Genomic DNA, 23,451 nt, shown 5'->3' on the forward strand with positions numbered 1-23,451 from the left:
GTGTGGAATGAGAGAAAGAAGAGTTGAGAATGATCCTAAAGGTCCTGAGTAAATGATTAAGTATAAAGGGTGGAAGGAGCAAGTTTTAGGAGAGAATATGCATATAATGGGGAAATGCTTATTCTCTAATGCCTATCTGGAATGTCCAGATGGACCTGTTCAGGAGGTTATTGAACATAAAGCCTGGGCCTCAGTAAGGAAATAAACATTAGATTGATTGATTTTCTTATTTCCTTTTTATCCTCTACTTACCTCTAACTCATTCCAAAGAAAATTTTGGAGATAACAACCAATACACACTTTAAAACCATCAAATTGGATGCTGGGAATGATTGAAGGCAGGAGGAGAAGGGGACGACAGAGGGTGAAATGGTTGGATGGCATCACTGACTCAATGGACATGGGTTTGGGTGGACTCTGGGAGTTGGTGATGGACAGGGAGGCCTGGCGTGCTGCGGTTCATGGGGTCGCAGAGTCGGTCACGACTGAATGACTGAACTGAACTGAACCTCTAATTCATTCCAAAGAGAATTTTGGAGATAACAACCAATACATACTTTAAAACCATTAAATTGGATGTAATCTGGTATATGACTGTGTGTGGGTGTGTGTGTGTGCATGCATGTCATGTCCAACTCTTTGCAACCCCATGGACTGTAGCCCGCTGTCCATGGCTCCATGTTCATGTTCATGTCCATGGTTCCATGTCCATTCCATGGCTCCTCTGTTCATGGAATTTTCCAGGCAAGTTTACCCGAGCGGGTTGCTATTTCCTTCTCCAGGGGATCTTCCTAACCCAGGGATCGAACTCGTCTCTCTTACATCTCCTGCATCGGCAGTCAGATGCTTTACCAGCTGAGCCATCAGGGAAGTCCCCTGGTGTATCGCTCAGTTCAGTTCAGTTCAGTCACTCAGTCGTGTCCGACTCTTTGCTAGTCCCATACAAACTGCAAAAGGAAAAATCAACAGCTGTTCTACAGCCACTCATATACAGTTTGTGTTTTCCCTCTGGGGATACAAGCTCCTGTGCATCCGTGATGTAATAGAAAGAACACTAAACAAGAGTTTGGAAATGTGATTTCTGGTTCCAGCTTTCCCATTAGCAATTGACTCTGAACAACTTGCTTAAGCCCTCAGAGGCCTCCAGTGTAAGACAGCTGAATTATTTGACCTCTGTGATCCCTTCCAGCTCTCAAGTGGGAATTTTCTTTGAGCTGTATTTCATGGTTTATTATCCAGGCCCTTTTCCTCTCCAGTGACCTTCACTTGGCCTCCAAGGTACTAATTAGCACTTCAACTTGAGAAGGGGAGAAAGAAAGGTTGGGGGGGAAAGTATATTCTCTTGCTTGGATATTATGATAAGAAAAGAATATTAAAAATAGAAAAACTGACATCACTAAAATTGATGAGGTTTGGGTTTATACAGACTTTCCCCATCCAATGAGGTCATAGGCAGTTCTGCAACAAGAAAGACTATTTAAGGTTCATTTAAATATAAATGAGAATGGCCTTATATTGTGGCTTTCCTATGCATTTCTATAGAAATCACAATGTTTGGGTATAATAAAAAGAGTATTCAGCCAACTTCAGTTTGGCTTTCAAAAAAGAAAACAATGAATCATACATCCAAACACAGAGTTTTCTCTTTAAATGTGATGGATAATCACAATCATAAAATCTAAATGACTTATGACCAAATGACCTAGAAAAGGAATTACAATAAAGCTATGTGAAACAAAATGTTGAGCAAAACTGTTACAAAATTCCAAGTATAGTCAACACACTATGTTCAAGCCATGAAAAACTTCCTGGTACACTGTGAATGAGCTTTATTCTGGTTTTGCAATATTCCTTCCCACCTCTTCTGTCTGGAAAGTGCTTACAGCCACTGTTTTCAAACTTGTGTGTATCAAATCCAATGGAAGCCTTATGAAAACGCAAATTGCAGGTCCTTCCCTCAGAGCTTGTCATTCATTACATCTGGGAAAGTCACAGGAACTGACATTTCTAACAAATTCCCAGGTGATACTTATGCTGCTAGTCCAGGAATCATACTTTAAAAACCCCTGGCCCTGGGCTTCCCAGGTAATGAAGTGGTAAAGAACCTGCCTGCCAATTCAGAAGACTAGAAATGCAGGTTCAATCCCTGGGTTGGGGAGATCCCCTGGAGGAAGGCATGGCAACCCACTTCAGTATTCTTACCTGGAGAATCCCATGGACAGAGGAGCCTTGCAGGCTACAGTCCATCGGGTCGCACAGAGGTGGACAAGACGAAGCAACTTAACACGCAGACAAACACGGTAGAAACCAACGTGACACCACAAAGCAATCATCCTCCAATTTAAAAAAATCAAGACCTATGAAAGAACCACTGGCCCTGGACTTCTGCGGTGGTCCAGTGGTTGAGAATCTGTCTGCCAACACAGAGGATGCTGGTTCAATCCCTGGTCCAGGAAGATTCCACATGCTATGGAGCAGCTAAGCCCTTATGCCACAAATACTGAAGTCTGCACTCTAGAGCCGATACTCTACAACAAGAGAGTAACCCAAGCCCTGCTCTCTGTAATTAGCGAAAGCCATTCATGTAGCAATGAAGACCCAGCACAGCCAATGATAATATAAATAAATAAATAAAAATAAAATAAAAAACATTGGTCCTACACTTACTTGTATGTCAAAAACCCAGCTCAAATAGCACTCCTTGGGTGAAAGTAGGGTAGAGTGGAAAAGGCTTTCACTTTCCAGTTTTCTTCCCAGAAGACTATAGACAATCCTGTGTTAGAGTTAGATTACAACTCTTGTCCTGAATCTGCTTTCCTGTCTCTACCCTACCCCCACCCTGCTTCTTTGAAAGTTTCTGGAAAGGAAGGCTCAAATCTTATTCATACTTTTATGTTTCCCAGCATGCAGAGCAGTGTTTGTCCCCACCAGATACTTAATCAATGGACTAAATAATAATAATAATCAATTAATAAATGTATGTATAAAAGAATGGCTATGAAAGCACTTTTACAATTGAAGTGCTATGAAAAACATAGTGCAAATGAATCTTCTCAAGATCCAGTTAAAATGCAGATTCTGATTCAGAAAGTTTGGGGTGGGACCTGAGAGTCTGAATTGTAAAAGTTCCAAGTCAAGAACTTTCACAAGCACATTTCAGGTTGCAACTACTGTAACAGTAGTTCCCAGCCTTGACTGTACATTAGGACACCTGTGGACCTTTGACAACATAGTTTCTAGTCTGCTTCCCAGATTGATTAAGTCAGAGTCTCTGGATATGGGTCTCAGGCATCAGGGTCTTTTCAAACCTCCTCAGTTGTTTTAATATACAGCCAGAGCTGTGAGCAGTTGATATCTACACTAATCACATATGATATAGTCACCTTACTTTAAAATCTAAATTTATGTGATTCAAATCATGGCAATTTTTTTGTATTATTTATGATTACATTGATATTGATAATACTAAGGATATAATTTATTCTCTTTAAATCACTTTTTAACATAAAATCACCTTATTATTATCTGGCAGATATCATTATTTAAACCCAGCCAGAAAAGAAATTTCTGACAGCTTTTAAAATAAAGCTTTATTTAATGTTTACTTAATGTTTCTCAAACCACATATTTTAAAAGACCTGTTATTATTTTAGACAACTATAATTATGACATATATTTTTCTTAGAAATAGGGCAATGTACCCTGAAATAAAGTGCCTTTGACATTGATTGATGTCAAATGTCAGATTTAAGGGCATCTGGCCCTAAAATGCTGGCTTCCAGAAAGGACCATGGTTTTCACAATCTGTCCTAAAGAAGCAGAGTCAGGATTTTTTTTTAATCTGTTTAAAGAAAAATTATCAAATAATTTTTTGATTATCAAAAAAATTATCAAATAAACTTCAAATCCATATTTATACAGGATATACATAATAGAGTATTCTTTCATACTAAAGAAGAAAGATCTTAATACATACTTTCAACTATTAAGCCACCAGAGTGCTTTTAAAATAGAGTCCAATCTGCAAGTCAGCTTATAACAACTTTTCACAAACTCAACCTGGCCATGATGTACAGGAATGCCTCTATGGTTGACTTTGATCTTGGTGTTTAAAAAAGCAGCCCAAATAGTACTAAACTTTCCAGAAGTGGGGTGATCTGTTTTGATATTCCTCTAGAAATAGGCTGCATAATCCATCCCAGGTCCCTACCACCCAGGCTACAAGCAGCAGGTTTTCCTGATTCTGAGGAAAAGAAAGAGAAGCTCAGTTATCTACATGCACAAACCAAAGCTGAGTTCAGGGAATTAGGCCTCTTTCAGGCCTCTTGTTCTTTAAGAATAAAAGTTTGTAATGAAAAGCTTTGAAAAACTAGTAGTTGAAACTCTTTATTAAGTACAATTCTTAAGAGTTGTACTTGTTTTCTGATAATCTTAAATATCCAGGCAGTTGTAATCATCAAAGACATATTTGAAACAGCATGACTTGCATGTAAGAATGAGTAAGAACAGTGCCAAATTCAATAAATTGTGCTGTCAAAAAACCACCTGACAGAAAGGAGACGTTCCAAAAATAAGCCCCAGAGCTGTCTGCATATAAATTTCCTAATGAACTAAAATCCTTTTTCTTATGGCTGAACTCAAAACACAAAGGTGCTTACAGTGCATTAAGGAAAAGCAGTGTGAAATCTAAGATCTGTCTTTTATTCTCTCCTCATTAATTCAACACCTTAAAATTCAGTGTCCAGATTAATCTTTTTTCTGAAACTTTCCTAAGATCATCAATGGCATCCTACAAAAAAGAGGTGCCAGAAATCTGAAGGATGTCTTTAAAAAAAAAAAATTCTGATTTTCAGCAAAGGACAGAATGTGAATTTTATAAAACCAAAGTGAGTGGTAGGTAAGCCCACCATTGATTGTAGGAAAAAACCTAGAATCAATTATTTTCAAAATATCAAGCACCTAAACAGGAAGTTGTGATATTACCCTGATTTCAAGAACACTCATGACAGGTTGTTTTCCCCTAAGATTAGTGGTGTGGTAGGGATCACAGACCTGCTGTAGATATTATAAATCTGCATTTCAGCAATCATGATATCCTTGTGGACAAGATGAATAAGCAATCACTTTAAAGCTTGGGTAGAGCCAAACCCAAAGAATGCTGAGTTATGAATCAAAATCTCTGCAGAGAGACTTTCCAAAAGCATTCTGCAAAGTTTTATTCTTGTTCTTAAACTAGTTCATGCTTTTACTGGCAGCTTCAATGGGGGTATTTGTGGCCCAGTGGTCAAATTTTCAGACAACTTGAAGATGGAAAAGAGCAATAACGGTAGAGGACTGCATGCTAAATCATTTCAGTCATGTCCAAGTCTTTGTGACCCCCTGGACTCTAGCTGGCCAGGCTCCTCTGTCCATGGGATTTTCCAGGCAAGAACACCGAAGTGGGTTGCCCTTCCCTTCTCCAAGGGATCTTCCCAACCCAGGGATCGAACTCTCATCTCTTATGTCTCCTGCATTGTCAGATGGGTTCTTTATCACTAGCGCCACCTGGGAAGCCCTGGTCAAGGACTGAATAGATTACAAAAAGATTACAACTGCCTGCACCAACTGGCCAGACCTAATTCGACTGAATTTAACAGGATGAACACCAAGTTCCCTGATCCTGCTCATCAACTTCTTAGAGCCGATGAATGGGAGGAACACACCAGGAGGTTGCTCAGGACAGAGGCTGGCACACAGATATATGTCTCAAATTTTATTATTATTATCATCTTACTATTCATTTTTATTTTCTTTAGTTCATGAGGCTCTGCCAGAAAAATAAATCTTTTAAAACAAGTTTCAGACAATTGAAGACTAGAGTCATGCCCTTCATTTTGTGCCATGTGTCTACTCTGGTGAATGTATGAGTGGATGTCATCATGCCTCACTTCCTGAATTGGGGGAGAAGAGAGATGCCAATCTTGTACTTGATTAATAATCTGACCTCCCACATGCTCTTTATTTGAACTTTCCTGAGCTTCCTGCTATATAGTTAGTTCCAAGCAAATCTGCAAAACATTTTTAAACAGAATGTGCTCTGCTGTGCCTAGTCGCTCAGTCACGTCTGACTCTTTGCAACCCTATGGACTGTAGCCTGCCAGGCTCCTCTTCCACAGGGATTCTCCAGGCAAGAATACTAGAATGGGTTGCCATGCCATCCTCCAGGCGGTCTTCCCAACCCTGGGATCGAACCCAGGTCTCCCATATTGCAGGCAGTTTCTTTACCATCTGAGCCAGCAGGGAAGCCCTTTAAACAGAATAGTGTTTTATTCAGTCTTTTCTGTGTACCTAGCACTCAGAAAGGTATCCATAGGTAAAGTATCTCTGTACTTACCAAAACCCGATGAGGTAGATATTATTCCTTCCACTTTATGCATGAAAAAACTGCAACTCAGAGGATCACAGAGATTTGTATGCTCAAAGGAATCAGTGGCAAAGTCCCTTGGTTACCTTCTCTCTCTCCTCTTGAAGTCAGATAACTGTCCTCAGATACTTTAGCCATCCTGGTATGTGCTGTATTCTCAGTCGCTCAGTCATGTCTGACTCTTTGCAACCCCATGGACTATAGCCCCCCAGGAGCCTCTGTCCATGGGATTTTCCAGGCAGGAATACTGGAGTGGGTTGCCATTTCCTACTCCAAGGGATCTTCCTGACCCAGGGATTGAATCCACGTCTCTTGTGTTTTTTGCATTGGTAGGCAGATTCTTTAGTACTGCACCAGTTGAGAAGTCTCCATCCTGGAATGGTAGCCTGCAATCCAAGCCCCAAACCACCAAATTCCAAGGCCATCCCTTACTTTAGTAAAAAACTTCTACATGTACATTTCACACTCAGGACAGAGCAGTCATAGATCCTGGTCACTGAGAATCAACCAATCACAGTTGTGGGAAGGCATCCTTAATTCTGAAAGAATTCTTCACTGAAGTCCCAATTCTCATCTGTCTGGACTCACAAAGGTCATTCCTTATTGGCAGTGACCATCTTCACTATGGTCACACTAGGACTTGAGAACTAAGGTCATCCCCTCCTGTGGCTTTTCTCTTCCAAAACTTAAATGATCCCATAACGGAATACACTTCTGGTTAAAAACTGCCTTTGAGTTCCCAAGTTACCTCATTGTATGAGGTGAGGGTTTGATTTAATTGAGTTATATAGTAAGTGTCATGAAAATATGCAGTGGAAGATTCATTTTCAGGGTGATTCCATTTAGGAAGCAATTAAAGAAGACATTAAGGAGGTCTCCGTCACCACAGTGTCACAAATTGCTTATCCATCGAGAGTAAATTCAAACATATGCAGGGACATCTCACACGAGAGATCAGAACTGAAGCAGGCAGGATTCCAGGCTAACAAATCAAAGCCAGAATCCCAAGTCTCTGGCATTCTGGATTCACCTTTTCTTTAACAATTGAATGCACAGCCTGAAACCCGCATTCTAAATACTATAGTCAAACCAGATATCTGGTGGGATTTTCATTCATTCATTCCAACAATCTCTTCCTGAGTGACTACTGTGTGTCAAGCTCTATTCTAGGCAGTAGAAACAAAGCAAGAAATATCCAGGTTAAAAAAAATGTCCTGGGACTTCCCTGGTGGTCCAGTGGTTAAGATTCTACACTCCCAATGCAGGGGCCCTGAGTTTGACCCCTGGTCAGGGAACTAGGTCTCATGTGCAGCAACTAAAACCCAGCAGCCAAATTTAAAAAGAGAGAGCTGTACGTTCAACAAAAAAAACCCAGCTATATGTTAAAAAAGAAAGAAAGAAAACTCCTGCCCTCATGGAGCTTATGTTGTTTGTGTGTGCTGAGAGCAGGAAAGTTGGGGTGGGGAGGGGCTGTTTCTTTCAGAATGAGTCTATTCTGAAGCCTGTAGTCCCCTGTATCCTGGTAGCTGCTGCCGTCTCTCTCTGCCCTGGTGGGAAATACCACCCTCACATTCTTCACTCCCCACAGAGAGCCACTAATACAAGTTGGTGTGTATAGGTTTTTATAGGTGAAGGGTAGCAGAAGGAGCATATCATAGCATTATGAAATACAAGCAACAACTTAAAATGTAATATTAAATATTGCTGATCTAAAAAGCTACTACCTATTCTCCCTGGTGGGCTGTTTCTTGCTGGCCATATTCTCCCTCAGGCTCTGGCTTGTTGCCATCTTCTCCCATCTCTCTCTCCAGATCTTTTTGCCAGCCCCTGATTCTCCTAGCTGCCAGCCTCTGACCTTCACTTTCCTTTTACTTTTCTCATGCAAAGCAGTTCACTCAAGGCTTCAGGACCAGGCCCTGACTGAGGTTGATGGAGAGAAGGGGCTTCACCTTTCCCATCCAAAAAGTCAGCCAAGATATTTTTTTTAAAAAACAAACAACCGTCTTTCCTGTTGTGAATTTTACCACTCCTCCACCTTGTGAGCTGCAGTCTGTTCTAGCTTCAGCAGAATTTTTTACTCATTGCCATCAGCCAGCAGTTGTGGGAAAACAGTACGCAGAGTGAATTGCTAAAGACTACCCCCAAAGTGGAATTTTAAGCACTCACATTAACAAAGCGTTGGGAAAATGTCATTAAAGATTCCAAACAAATGAGCAATCAATCCTTGTATACTCAATAATGAACAAGTAGAAACTGAGAGCCTTTCCAAAAAATCAAGTTGGATCACTACCTCAAGTAGAATATCAAAATGACTTTCAAATATATCAGAGATTCAAACATGAAAGGGGGAACACAGGGATCTCCCTGATGGTCCAGTAGTTAAGATTCCTATGCTTCTACTGCAAAGGGCACGGGGTTTGATCTGTGGACAGAAAGAAAAAAAAAAAAAAAGTTGAAATCAATAAATGACTTTAAAAGAAAAGGACCACAAAAATAATAGAACATGATTGAGGTTTTAAAATTAATATTCTTGAAGTAGAAAAAACCTTCTAAGTATGATATTGAAAAGTAAAGAGAAAAAGTTAGCAATCTGACTAAATATAAATGTTAAACTTCCACATAGCAAAACTACCACAAATCACATCAAAAAAAAAAAAGTGAGAAAACATTGTAACACACAAAACAAATTTAAGAATAAATTCTTCAGAAGACAAACAATATCATCAAAATGAACAGAATTTTTTTTTATTTTCCTTTTTTTAAATTAATTTATTTATTTTAATTGGAGGCTAATTCCTTTACAATACTGTAGTGGTTTTTGCCATACATTGACATGAATCAGCCATGGGTGTACATGTGTTCCCCATCCTGAACCCCCCCTCCTGCCTCCCTCCCCATCCCATCCCTCAGGGTCATCCCAGTGCACCAGCCCTGAGTGCCCTGTCTCATGCATTGAACCTGGACTGGTGATCTATTTCACACATGGTATTATACATGTTTCAATGCTATTCTCTCAAGTCATCCCACATTTGCCTTCTCCCACAGAGTCCAAAAGCCTGTTCTTTATATCTGTGTCTCCTTTGCTGTCTCGCATATAGGGTCATCGTTACCATCTTTCTAAATTCCATATATATGCATTATTATACTGTATTGTTGTTTTTCTTTCTGACTTACTTCACTCTGTATAATAGGTCCCAGTTTCTTCCACCTCATTAGAACTGATTCAAATGTTTTCTTTTTTAACAGCTGAGTTATATTCCATTGTGTATCTGTACCACGGCTTTCTTATCCAATCGTCTGCCGATGGACATCTAGGTTGCTTCCATGCCCTAGCTATTGTAAACAGTGCTGCAATGAATATTGAGGTACACATGTCTCTTTCAATTCTGGTTTCTTAGCTGTGTATGCCCAGCAGTGGGATTGCTAGGTTGTATGGGAGTTCTATTTCCAGTTTTTTAAGAAATCTCCACACTCTTCTCCATAGCGGCTGTACTAGTTTGCATTTCCACCAACAGTGTAAGAGGGTTCCCATTTCTCTGCACCTTCTCCAGCATTTATTGCTTGTAGACTTTCGGATAGCAGCCATTCTGACTGGCGTGAGATGGTACCTCATTGTGGTTTTTATTTGCATTTCTCTCATGAGTGATGTTGGTTATCTTTTCATGTGTTAGCCATCTGTATATCTTCTTTGGAGAAATGTCTGTTTAGTTCTTTGGCCCATATTTTGATTGGGTCATTTATTTTTCTGGAATTGAGCTACATGAGCTGCTTGTATATTTTTGAGATTAATTCTTTGTCAGTTTCTTCATTTGCTATTACTTTCTCCCATTCTGAAGGCTGTCTTTTCACCTTGCTTATAGTTTCCTTTGTTGTGCAAAAGCTTTTAAGTTTACGTAGGTCCCATCTGTTTATTTTTTTGAGGGATGGGTCATAGAGGATCCTGCTGTGATTTATGTCAGAGAGTGTTTTGCCTGTTTTCCTCTAGGAGTTTAATAGTTTCTGGTCTTACATTTAGATCTTTAATCCATTTTGGGTTTATTTTTGTGTATGGTGTTAGAAAGTGTTCTAGTTTCATTCTTTTACAGGTGGTTGACCAGTCTTCCCAGCACCACTTGTTAAAGAGATTGTCTTTTCTTCACTGTATATTCTTGCCTCCATTGTCAAAGATAAGGTACCCATAGGTGCATGAATTTATCTCTGGGCTTTCAATTTTGTTTCATTGATCTATATTTCTATCTTTGTGCCAGTACCATACTGTCTTGATGAATGTAGGTTTGTAGTACAGTCTAAAGTCAGGCAGGTTGATTCCTCTAGTTTCAGTCTTCTTTCTCAAGATTGCTTTGGCTAGTCAAGGTTTTTTGTATTTCCATACAAATTGTGAAATTATTTTGAACAGAAATTTTAAAGGTAGGCAAAGGATATGATCAAGCAGCATACACATATACACAAATGGTCACTAAAACCATGAAAATATATTCAACTTTGTTCCTCCTTAAATAAATAAGCATTTTGAAAAGGATATTGTTGACATAGTTTCCCACCTATCAGATTGGCAAATATATCAAAATTTACAATACAAAGTGGTGGTTATAAGAGGAATTATTCATTTTCACATATGTTGATATAGAATATAAATTGGTGGAAACTTTTTGATAGATTATTGTTGTTTAGTCTCTTGGTCATTTCTGACTCTTCACAGAGAAAAGCCTTCAATCTTCCTGAGTTTCAAAAGGCAGATTCAAGCAGTTAATAATTAGGGGAGTGAGGAAATGCAGAAACAAAGGAAAGGCAGTCAAGAAACAATTTGTTGTTGTTGTTGTTCAGTTGCTACTTATGTCCTACTCTTTGTGACCCCATGGACTGCAGCACACCAAGCTTCCCTGTCCTTCACTATTTCCTGGAGTTTACTCAAACTCATGTCCATTGAGTCAGTGATGCCATCCAACCATCTCATCCTCTGTCACCCCCTTCTCCTCTTGCCCTCAATCTTTCCCAGATTCAGGGTCTTTTCCAATGATTCAACTTTTTGCATCAGGTAGCCAAAGTATCGGAGCTTCAGCTTCAGCATCAGTCCTTCCAATGAATATTTATGGTTGTTTTCCTTTAGGATTGACTGGCTTTATCTCCTTGTAGTCCAAGGGACTCTCAAGAGTCTTCTCTAGTACCACAGTTCAAAAACATCAGCCAGGGATCGAACCTGTGTGTCTTGCATCTCTTGCATTGCAAGAGGATTCTTTACCCACTGAGCCACCTGGAAAGCCCACCCATATAGGAGTGGTTATATCAATCATTTTCCTGGGCTCCAAAATCACTTTATTTTCTTGGGCTCCAAAATCCCTGCAGATGGTGACTGCAGCCATGAAATTAAAAGACACTCACTCCTTGGAAGAAAAGCTATGACCAACCTAGACAGCTTATTAAAAAGCAGGGACATTACTTTGCCAACAAAGGTCCATCTAGTCAAAGCTATGGTTTTTCCAGTAGTCACGAATGGACATGAGAGTTGGACCATAAAGAAAGCTGACCAATGAAGAATTGATACTTTTGAACTGTGGTGTTGGAGAAAACTCTTGAGAGTCCCCTAGACTGAAGGGAGATCAAACCAGTCAATCCTAAAGGAAATCAGTCCTGAATATTCATTGGAAGAACTGATGCTGAAGCTGAAGCTCCAATACTTTGGCCACCTGATGCAAAGAACTGACTCCTTAGAAAAGACCCTGATGCTGGGAAAGATTGAAGGTAGGAGGAGAAGGGGATGACAGAGGATGAGATTGTCAGATGGCATCACCGACTCAATGAACATGAGTTTGGGTATGCTCCAGGAGTTGGTGATGGGCAGGGAAGCCTGGTGTGCTGCAGTCCATGGGGTCGCAGAGTCAGACACAACTGAGCAACTGACCTGAACTGATAGCTTAGCAAGACCTTCAACAGACAAAGACATCTATTCCCTCAAATGGTCATCTATCCACACTGGCTTCCATGAGTTATCTTTTTTCTGTCTGATCTACCATGATCACCAAGGACTGATATTTAACTGGAGGTGGTGGTTTAGTCACTAAGCGTGACTCTTGTGACCCCATAGACTGTAGCCCACCAGGCTCCTCTGTTCATGGGATTCTCCAAACAAGAATACTGGAGTGGGTTGCCACTCCCTTCTCCAAGGGTTCTTCCCGACCCAGGTATCGAACCCAGGTCTCCTGCATTACAGTCAGATTTTTTACCAACTGAACTACAAGGGAGATGTGCCAATTTAACTGGTACCCACCAGTAAAGGAGTGCAATGTTTTAGCCAATGTTTAAAATATTGGAAAACTTCAAATTGGTAAACAGACCCTGCTTTAAGCACATTCTTCCACTGACTAGACCTGACTTTCCTGACTTTCCTCTATTCTAGGAACCTTCTTTACCTCCTCCACAGTCCAACAACTAAAGGGTTATTGCCAAGTACAGCCAGAGTTTCTAGAAGCCTGCTCTAGTGACACAGCCAGTATGTCTTCAGATTGGCAAGTATGCTATGTCTGCTGCTAATTTATTGTCAAATGTTGACTCCCTCCAAACACTGCCAAAATCATTTGTTCATAAGGCAAAGTTGAGTTTATTGCTTACTGTAGTTTTTTTTTTTTTTTTTAACTGTAGTAAAAGAAAAGAACTACATTGATAGGGTCTTAGTTATATTTTGAAGTGGAAAGGCAAAGTTGGAATATTTATGAGGTTTTGGGTTTTGATTTAAGGCTATTCTTCAAATAAGGGGATGATGGCTTTACTATTGGAGAAGGATCGTGATGTAAAAGTTTAGGATTAGTATATACAGCAAGTTAAGTGTTCTGAGGCAAGGGTTTTAATGTGTCTTGGAGAATAAATCATCATTTGATGTTATGAATTAAACACTTTGATGTTTATTTAAATAGGTTTTTAGGGAAGTTCTTGAAATGGAAAATACAGGTATTTGCAATTTTTATCTTCCTGGTTAAGAGTTTCCTGAAATAATAAATATGATGAAGACAATAAAATAGTTAAATTATATTAATGTAGAAGACATACTGTTTGTTCATAGATAGTTTCATTTCTCACTGTGGTCATTCTTAAGCAAGAGCTGAAGATTAGGCCCTTAACATCTGGGAGTATGATCAACCCAGATGTTCACTGCTCTTGGAGTTGTCATGATTGAGTATCAAGTTTCTTAAGGTGGTTTTTCCAAACTTCTTAAGGGTAAAGTTTTTCTATTCCTTCTTTGGATGGTCACTTGTTGGATCATTTGATGGTTCAGTGACTATACAGTGGGATTTAGAATACCTCTCATTTGAATACCACAGTGCAAACAAATACTAAGAGGATTTCTGATCAGAATTTGTAGTCCACTTTTCAGCCAGGAGCCAATAATACCTAAATTAAACTAAGAAAAATGATCTCATCCCCAGTGTAAATACCATAGAACCAGGTATGGAATATTAGCCAAATTGTCTAATTTTATCATGTCTTTGTCTGCTTCCTAGAGCATTTTAACAATATTAAAGATTCTAAAGAGGTCTGCAGGAATCGAAATACAACAACACAACATTCTTTTCCAAAACCAGCAGAAGATACCCTTTAAGAAACCAATATTATATCTAAAATTTTCTATTCTGAGCCAGTGTCTGTCCAATTTCATGAACCTCTTGGATGAGAGCTACAGCCTTGGTAGAATTGTCTGGCTCTCTCTGAGTCACAGCATTCACCTACATTCTATACTTATAAAACATGAAGGAAAGAGGCTGAAAGAGAGAAGAAGTCAGTCCAGAATTCCCCTTGGGAAATTAGAGGTTCAATTCTCCAATCAAAACCCAAGTTTTCTCCTTGATTTACATTATCTAGCAACATCTTGTTCTGAGAGAGAAACCAATAGGCCAAAATGGGCTCTGTGTGGGGTCAGAAACTCTCTTAGAAGCAGGCAGCAGTATACCAATATAACAAATTCCCATACAGAGTGCAAGGAGTATCTATAACCCTTTTTATACTATTCAAATACCAGTCTTAAATAGTCCCCTTTGATCTGTTTTTAGCCGAGATACCTCTAAGATATTATCACACAGTGTTGTAACATTTTGGCACCATGAATCAGGAGTGATCCAGGGCCAGGCAATGAAATTTGCAGTAGTAAGATCATTAGCAAAAGGTAAGTAATCTTATTTATAAGACTTCTGGAAGTAAGACGACCTTCAAAAATACACTATTTGTTTCCTAATTCTCTCCCAAGTCATATTTCTGTGAAAGTTTAGTTATAGAGCTAACTTCCATAAAAGGTGCCTGAGTATTGTTTTGGTAGAGACAGGAACCTTCTTTTCTAGATAAGATATGACAGGGAATTTTAATTTATGACTGTTTGGCCAGTGGAGGTATTGCCATCTAGAAAACCACCTAACAGTCAAGTCTAGTTCCCAGAAAATCGACTAATTCGTTACAAGGAACAAGTGCCAAAGAAAGACAGGGTGTCTCTCAAAGAAAAATGTGTGCAAACCCAAGAGTCAATCTTGTTGAATGCATCAGGCAGTTCACTACTAAAAAACAGCCAGATATTGAACTCATTTCAAAGAATGATTGAGGAGACAAAAAGCAAAATCAAGAATGGAGGCTTTATAGGGAATATAAAGGTAGCCTTATACCAACATAAGAGGCAGTAAGATAGCTATTAATATAAAAACAAAGAACAAAAGAACATAGGTTAAGACATGACAATATATGGTCTTGTTCAGTATTCAGTGGATCCTGGATAGAAGATGTCTACATCTCTAGTAGTCTTCTGCTTTATCTAGAAATCTTGGGTGAATGCCATCTCCTTCCAGAGACTTTCTACTTTGGACAGTTCTTAAGAATCTTCAGAAAAATAAATTAATTAATTAATTAAAAAAAAGAATCTTCAGGGACTTCCCTGGTGGTCCAGTAGCTAAAACTCCATGCTCCCAATGCAGGGAGCCTGGGTTCAATCCCTGGTCAGGGAGCTAGATCCCACATGCTACAGCTAAAGATCCTGCAGGCCACAATGAAAATAAATAAATAAGCAGCCATCATTTTATTTTATTTTTTCTAATTTATTTATTTTAATTGGAGGCTAATTACTTTACAATATTGTAGTGGTTTGGCCATGCAGTCACATGAATCAGCCATGGGTGTACATGTGTTCCCCATCCTGAGCCCCTCTTCCACCTCCCTCCCCATCTGATCCCTTTGGGTCATCCCAGTGCATCAGCCCTGAGCACCCTGTCTCATGCATTGAACCTGGACTGGTGATCTGTTTCACATATAATAATGTACATGTTTCAATGCTATTCTCTGAAAACATCCCACCCTTGCCTTCTCCCACAGAGTCCAAAAGACTGTTCTATACATCTGCGTCTCTTTTGCTGTCTTGCATATAGGGTTGTCGTTACCATCTTTCTAAATTCTATATATATGTGTTAGTATACTGTATTGGTGTTTTTCTTTCTGGCTTACTTCACTCTGTATAATGGGCTCCAGTTTCATCCACCTAATTAAAACTCATTCAAATGTATTCTTTTTAATGGCTGAGTAATATTCCATGGTGTATATGTACCACAGCTTTCTTATCCATTCATCTGCCGATGGACATCTAGGTTGCTTCCATGTCCTGGCTATTATAAACAGTAAGCAGCCATCATTTTAAAAAATGAAAAAGAACCTTCAGTTTGAGGTCTCCTGCAGTGACTTTATTGCAGTGATTCAAGGATGATTTGTGTGCTGTGCTTAGTCACTCAGTCATGTCCAACTCTTTACGACCCCATGGACTGTAGCCTGCCAGGCTCCTCTGTCCATGGAATTCTCCAGGCAAAAATACTGGAGTGGGTTGCCATGCCCTCCTCCAGGTAATCTTCCCAACCCAGGGATCTAACCCAGGTCTCTTGCATTACAGGCAAATTCCTTACTGCCTGAGTCACCAGGGAAGGCCTCAGACATGGCTTATGCCTCTTTAATGAAGAAGCATAAATCCAAGGGGCGGCCCTTTGGGATATCACTACCATGCTAGTTAGCTAATAGGGTCTTTTCCATCAGGGTTCAAGAGCTGTCTTTCCCTTATATTTCTTCCAAAAGCCAAGTCTTCAAGTTTTAGGTCATAAAAGAATATTTAAGTGTTTAGGAACGACTGCTCAGTCCAGTTCAGTTCAGTTGCTCAGTTGTGTCTGACTCTTTGCGACCCCATAGTCTACAGCATGCCAGGCCTCCCTGTCCATCGCCAATTCCCAGAATTTGCTCACAAACTCATGTCCATTGAGTCGGTGATGCCATCCAACCATCTCATCCTCTGTCGTCTCCTTCTCTTCTTGCCTTCAATCTTTCCCAGCATCAGGGGCTTTTCCAGTAAGTCAGTTCTTCACATCAGGTGGCCAAAGTATTGGAGCTTCAGCTTCAGCATCAGTCCTTCCAATGAATATTCAGGACTGATTTCCTTTAGGATGGACTGGTTGGATCTCCTTGCAGTCCAAGGGACTCTCAAGAGTTTTCTCCAACACCACAGTTTAAAAGTATCAATTCTTCATTGCTCAGCTTTCTTTATGGTCCAAATCTCACATCTATGCATGACTACTGGAAAAACCATAGCTTTGACTAGATGGACCTTTGTTGGCAAACTAATGTCTCTGCTTTTTAACATGCTGTCTAGGTTGGTCAAAAGTTTTCTTCCAAGGAGCAAGTGTCTTTTAATTTCTTGGCTGCAGTCACCATCTGCAGTGATTTTGGAGCCCCCCAAAATAAAGTCTCTCACTGTTTCCACTGTTTCCCCATCTATTTGCCATGAAGTGATGGGACCAGATGCCATGATCTTAGTTTTCTGAATGTTGAGTTTTAAGCCAACTTTTTCACTCTCCTCTTTCACTTTCATCAAGAGGCTCTTTAGTTCTTCACTTTCTGCCATAAGGGTGGTGGCATCTGCATATCTGAGGTTATTGATATTTCTCCCAGAAATCTTAATTCCATCTTGTGCTTCATCCAGCCCAGCATTTCTCATGATGTATTCTATATATAGGTTAAATAAGCAGGGTGGCAACATACAGCCTTGATGTACTCCTTTCCCTATTTGTAACCAGTCTGTTGTTTCATGTCCAGTTCTAACTGTTGCTTCCTGACCTGCATACAGATTTCTCAAGAGGCAGGTCAGGTTGCTGCTCATAGTTGCTGATAAAGCTGTATGTACTACATGACTGTTTTTAAAGTGTTTCCTACTAAAGTTAAAAACTTTTGTTGTATCCAAAGCATTCCAAAACCATAGACTTATCCAAAATCATATCTACTCTCATTGCATGAGTTGAATCTCCTAGCCCTAGCTAATTGGCAAGTTCCGATGAGTGCAAGGAGTCCTGCCACCTGCACAAACATTTCCCTCTGGCAAGAGGTCATATTTTGGACATGAAGTGACACCTGTTACAGTGCATCCCACCTGTTCCAGTTTTAAGGTATGACTTGTCAAAAAACAAGATTAAGTCTAGATTTTAATAAATCAGTTTGGGGCATAGATAGTTCACAACAAGAGGTTGAATATTTACAAGTTCCTCCATCTTCAGATTATAGAAAAATAACAGAATTTTAAAAACCACAATCAAGACTGGGAGAACGTAATGGGATTTCATAAGAAGTCACCCTACTTGCTGAAGTATTGTATATTTTCAGTGTTCAACAAAGACTATACACCCACACTGAGGAAACCAGATCTGAAAGAGACACCTGCACCCCAATGTTCATCGCAGCACTATTTATAATAGCCAGGACATGGAAGCAACCTAGATGCCCATCAGCAGATGAATGGATAAGGAAACTGTGGTACATATACACCATGGAATATTACTCAGCCATTAAAAAGAATTCATTTGAATCAGTTCTAATGAGGTGGATGAAACTGGAGCCCATCATACAGAGTGAAGTAAGCCAGAAAGATAAAGAACATTACAGTATACTAACACATATATATGGAATTTAGAAAGATGGTAACGATAACCCTATATGCAAAACAGAAAAAGAGACACAGATGTACAGAACAGACTTTTAGACTCTGTGGGAAAAGGCAAGGGTGGGATGTTCAGAGAGAACAGCATTGAAACAAGTATACTATCAAGGGTGAAACAGACCACCAGCCCAGGTTGGATGCATGAGACAAGTGCTCTGGCCTGGTGCACTGGGAAGACCCAGAGGGATGAGATGGAGAGGGAGGTGGGAGCAGGGATCGGGATGGGGAACACATGTAAATCCATGGCTGATTCATGTCAATGTATGACAAAAACCACTACAATATTGTAAAGTAATTAGCCTCCAACTAATAAAAATAAATGAAAAAAAAAAAAAAAAGACTATACACCTTGAGGGATTATTAGGTTTGAAGGAGACCTTAGAACTGAGTCAACAGAAACCTCCACTTGTTTAGCTGCTGGAGCTGTTGCACTTAGACAAGGCTAGCAGGTTTTGCCACTGAGTCAAGAGACTATAATAGCTACTGGTGTTTGATGAAATGCCAGGAAGGTAAATGAGAACAACAGGGTTTGCTCAGATCGCTCAAGAAAGATAAAGGGACTTCCCTGATGGTTTAGTGGTTAAGACTCCATACTTTCACTGCAGGGGCGTGGGTTTGACCCCTGGTCAGAGAACTAAGATCCCTCAAGCCTTGTGGAAGAGATAAAAAGATAAATTTTTTTTTAAAAATTTTAAGGTAGAAAGGTTTATAATTAAGCAGATCCAGATCTGTTAAGGTTTAGATTTACAGGGAAGTGCTTTGGTTACCCATGATTTAGTTAAATCATATGATAGCAAGGCAATTTCAGTAACCAGGGAGATCCAGGAATCTTCCTAACTATTTCATTGTAGTAGACCAGATGGGCTTCCCTGGTGGCTCAGATGGTAAGGAATCTGCCTGCAACGTCAGAGAGCCGGGTTTGATCCCTAGTCAGGAAGATCCCCTGGAGAAGAGAATGGTAACCAACGCCAGTACTCTTGAATGGAGAATCCCATGGACAGAAGAGCCTGGTGGTCTATAGTCCATGGGATCACAAACAGTCAGATGCAACTGAGTGCCTAACACTACCACTACCACTAGTAGGGGAAATTTTTTTAACAGTTTGTAGTCTGTCAACAGTAAGGGAAAATTTACTGCTGGATAAACTGTGTCTAAGCTAACAACAAAATCACAAACTTTTTGTGAAATCTTATGTCTTTCTGAGCTAAAACAATAAAATGATAGTAGGATTAGTCTTAGTGTACCTCATCTTTGGAACCCAACTAAAGAGTCATCCACATATTACATGAGATTAGAACTACAAATCATGGTTGAGGACTTGTAAAACCAAAGAGGATACCTCAGTAAACTCCTGTGGCCTAACAATTCAGGTATATCAATGATTTTTCCAGGAGAAGGAAAACAAGTACTCATGATTTTTATTTAAAGCGACACTAAATAAAGCAGAACACAGATCTACAGCTATAAAATATATAGTGTCTGAGGCACCTGAGATGAAATAGTCTTTGGGTTTGCTACAGTGTTGTATAATAAAAAATTCAACAGGCCCTTGGACTAGGTAACAAAACTAGTGGGCAGCTCTACGGCCCAGTGGTAGAACTCCCCAGTGGTAGAAATAGCCCACTATTTCTGTTATCTAGTCCAAACTTGTACTGCTCGCCACATAACAGGCCAATAAATCAAGAGATGAGTTATTGGGGCAAGGAATAGTGACTTTATTCAGAAAGCCAGCAGACTAAGAAAATAGGGACTATTGTCTCAAAGAACCATCTTGCTGAGGTCTGGATGCTATTTTCTTCTATAATACAGGGTTGGGGGTTGGGGGCTGGGGTCAAAGGTAAAGCAAAAAGCTGTTCAGTTCAGTTCAGTCACTCAGTCATGTCCAACTCTGCAACCCCACGGACTGCAGTACACCAGGCTTTCCTGTCCATCACCAACTCCCAGAGCTTACTCAAACTCATGTACATTGAGTCAGTGATGCCATCCAACCATCTCATCCTGTGTCGTCCCCTTCTCCTCCTGCCTTCAGTCTTTCCCAGCATCAGGGTCTTTTCTAAAAAGGTAGTTCTTCGCATCAGTTAACCAAAGTATTGGAGCTTCAGCTTTAGCACCAGTCCCTCCAAAGAATATTCAGGACTGATTTCCTTTAGGATGGACTGGTTGGATCTCCTTGCAGTCCAAGGGACTCTCAAGAGTCTTCTCCAACACCACAGTTCAAAAGCATCAATTCTTCATTGCTCAGCTTTCTTTATGGTCCAGCTCTCACATCCATACATGACTACTGGAAAAAACATAGCTTTGACTATACGGACCTGTGTTTGCTATGACCAGTGCATTTTCTTGGCAAAACTCTGTCAGCCTTTGCCCTGCTTCATTTTGTACTCCAAGGCCAAACTTGCCTGTTATTCCAGGTATTTCTTGATTTCCTACTTGTGCATTCCAGTCCCCATTGATGAAAAGGACTTTGCTTTTTGGTGTTAGTTCTAGAAGGTCTTGTAGGTCATCATAGAACCATTCAACTTCAGCTTCTTTGGCATTAGTGGTCAGGGTATAGACTTGAATTACTGTGATATTGAACAGTTTGCCTTGGAAATAAACCAAGATCATTCTGTTGCTTTTGAGATTGCACCCAAGTATTGCATTTAGGACTCTCTTGTTGACTATGCGGGCTACTCCATTTTTCTAAGGGATTCTTGCCCACAGTAGTAGATACAATGGTCATCTGAATTAAATTCACCCATTCTGGTCCATTTTAGTTCACTGATTCCTAAAATTGATTTTTAAAATTCCTAAAAATTAAAAGCCGTAAGTTGTTGCAATTGTTTCCTGGTTTTGACCTAACTGCAGAGGGGATGTGTTAATTTTTTCTTCCTTCAGCCATTCATAGGTGGGCTGGGTCAGGATGTTTCCTGTAAGCTGAACAAAAGAATTTTAGCTTAACATTCAGACATGGGAGGCAAGGTTCCCAGAGATAGGCCATTATGTATACTTTAAGCTATAGAGAATTCCATGGACAGAGGAGCCTGGTGGGCTACAGTCCATAGGGTCACAAAGAGTTGGACATGACTGATCTAACACTTTACACTGACTTTCATAGGCAGAATCCTTTTAGTAATTAACTAACTTGTAGCAAAAGCAATAGAATATAAAGGTTAAAGTAAAAGAAACAAATCTAATACAGAATCAGATTTGTTCTTCCCTATTACAGTTCTGTAACTATATAACTATCAACATAAAGAGTAAACCAGGGTGTGTTCAAATTTCCAGAAATTGAATTTATTCAATAGCAGAAGAATTGCCATTTGAGAAATGTATACTGTAGCTAGCTATAAGCAACTCTTTTGAGGGATTGGGGTGGGCGGTATTTATGGATAAGAAGTACAAAGATGAAGTTATGCAATAGGGGAAACACAACTTCAAAAGACGCTCAGAGCAAGAAATGATATTGTTGCTTAGCTCAATCACACTACATTCCCTAATAGGTGAAGCTATATATTGTTGAGATCATTCCTGCTTTTGGAACCTGGCAAGATCAAATGGAAGCCTGCAAACCTGAATGACCTCACCCTGGAAGATACTTTTGTCATGTGATATGATGATGGATTGGACTAATTATTAATGACTAAATGGGACTGTAGGAATGTAACAGTATCTTTTGTCTTTGTATTTTAGGTTACATCTGCACTGGCATTGTTAGTAAGATTATGATATTGAATATAGTATTGGTATTGATAGTCAAATGTATTAGGAAATGGAGTTAAAATCCTGCTGGGCTGGATGACCCACAAGCTGGAATCAAGGTTGCCAAGAGAAATATCAACAACCTCAGATATGCAGATGATACCACTCTAATGGCAGAAAATGAAGAGGAACTAAAGAACCTCTTGATGAGGGTAAAAGAGGAGAGTGAAAAAGCTAGCTTAAAACTCAACATTTAAAAAACCTAGGATCATGGCATCCAGTCCCATCACTCCATGGCAAGTAGATGGGGAAAAAGTGGAAACAGTGACAGATTTTACTTTCCTGGCCTCCAAAATCACTGTGAAAGGTGACTGCAGCCTATGAAAAACCTAGCATATTAAAAAGCAGAGACATCACTCTGCCAATAAAGGTCTGTATAGTCAAAGCTATGTTTTTTCCAGTAGTCATGTACAGATGTGAGTGTTGGACCATAAAGAAGGAAGAAGGCTGAACACCAAAGAAGTGATGCTTTCAATGCTAGAGAAAACTCTTGAGAGTCCCTTAGACAGCAAGGAGATCAAACCAGTCAATCCTGGAAAATAAACCCTGAATACTCACTGGAAGGACTGATACTGAAACTGAAGTTCTAATACTTTGGCCTCCTGATGTGAAGAGCTAACTCATTGGAAAAGACACGGATGCTGGAAAAGATTGAGGGCTGGAGAAGAAGGGGCGACAGAGGATGAGATGGTTGGATGGCATCACTGACTCAATGGGCATGAGCTTGAGCAAACTCTGGAAGATGGTGAAGGACAGGTAAGCCTGAAATACTGAAGTCTTTGGATCACAATGAGTCGGACACGACTCAGCAACTGAACAACAACAAACAATAGCAACAATCCCCACCCCTCACTGGCTGCTCCAAATGTTCAGCATATAAATAGAATGATAGTCAAAGGCCAAGCAGTAGCCTACAGTATAATAAAGAATTTCTCTGGCCTTTGCCACTAGTTCCTTGAAAAGAGATGGTAAATCCTTGTAATTTCCTGAGTGATAGGGGTTTTTTGTTATTTATAAATCCCTTGGATCACACCTGAGTTTATGCTAAGAGATAAGATGTTTCAGGATGGGGGTTGGTCCCAGAAAGACCAGCCATGTGATTCGATGATTGGCAACTTGAGCCAGCCTGACCTCGGGGGAGGAGAGGAGGATTGGAGATTGAGTTCAGTCATGTGGCCAATGATTCAGTCAATCATGCCTCTGCAATGAAACCCCAATAAAAACTCTAGATTCCTGGTTGGTGACTTCATCAATGCACTGGAAGGATAAGGCACCCTGACTCCATAGGGAGAGGGCTCAGGAGTTCTGCAGAACCTCC

This window comes from Cervus elaphus, chromosome 12 (assembly GCF_910594005.1).
Source record: "Cervus elaphus chromosome 12, mCerEla1.1, whole genome shotgun sequence".
In the NCBI taxonomy this organism is placed as follows: Eukaryota; Metazoa; Chordata; class Mammalia; order Artiodactyla; family Cervidae; genus Cervus; species Cervus elaphus.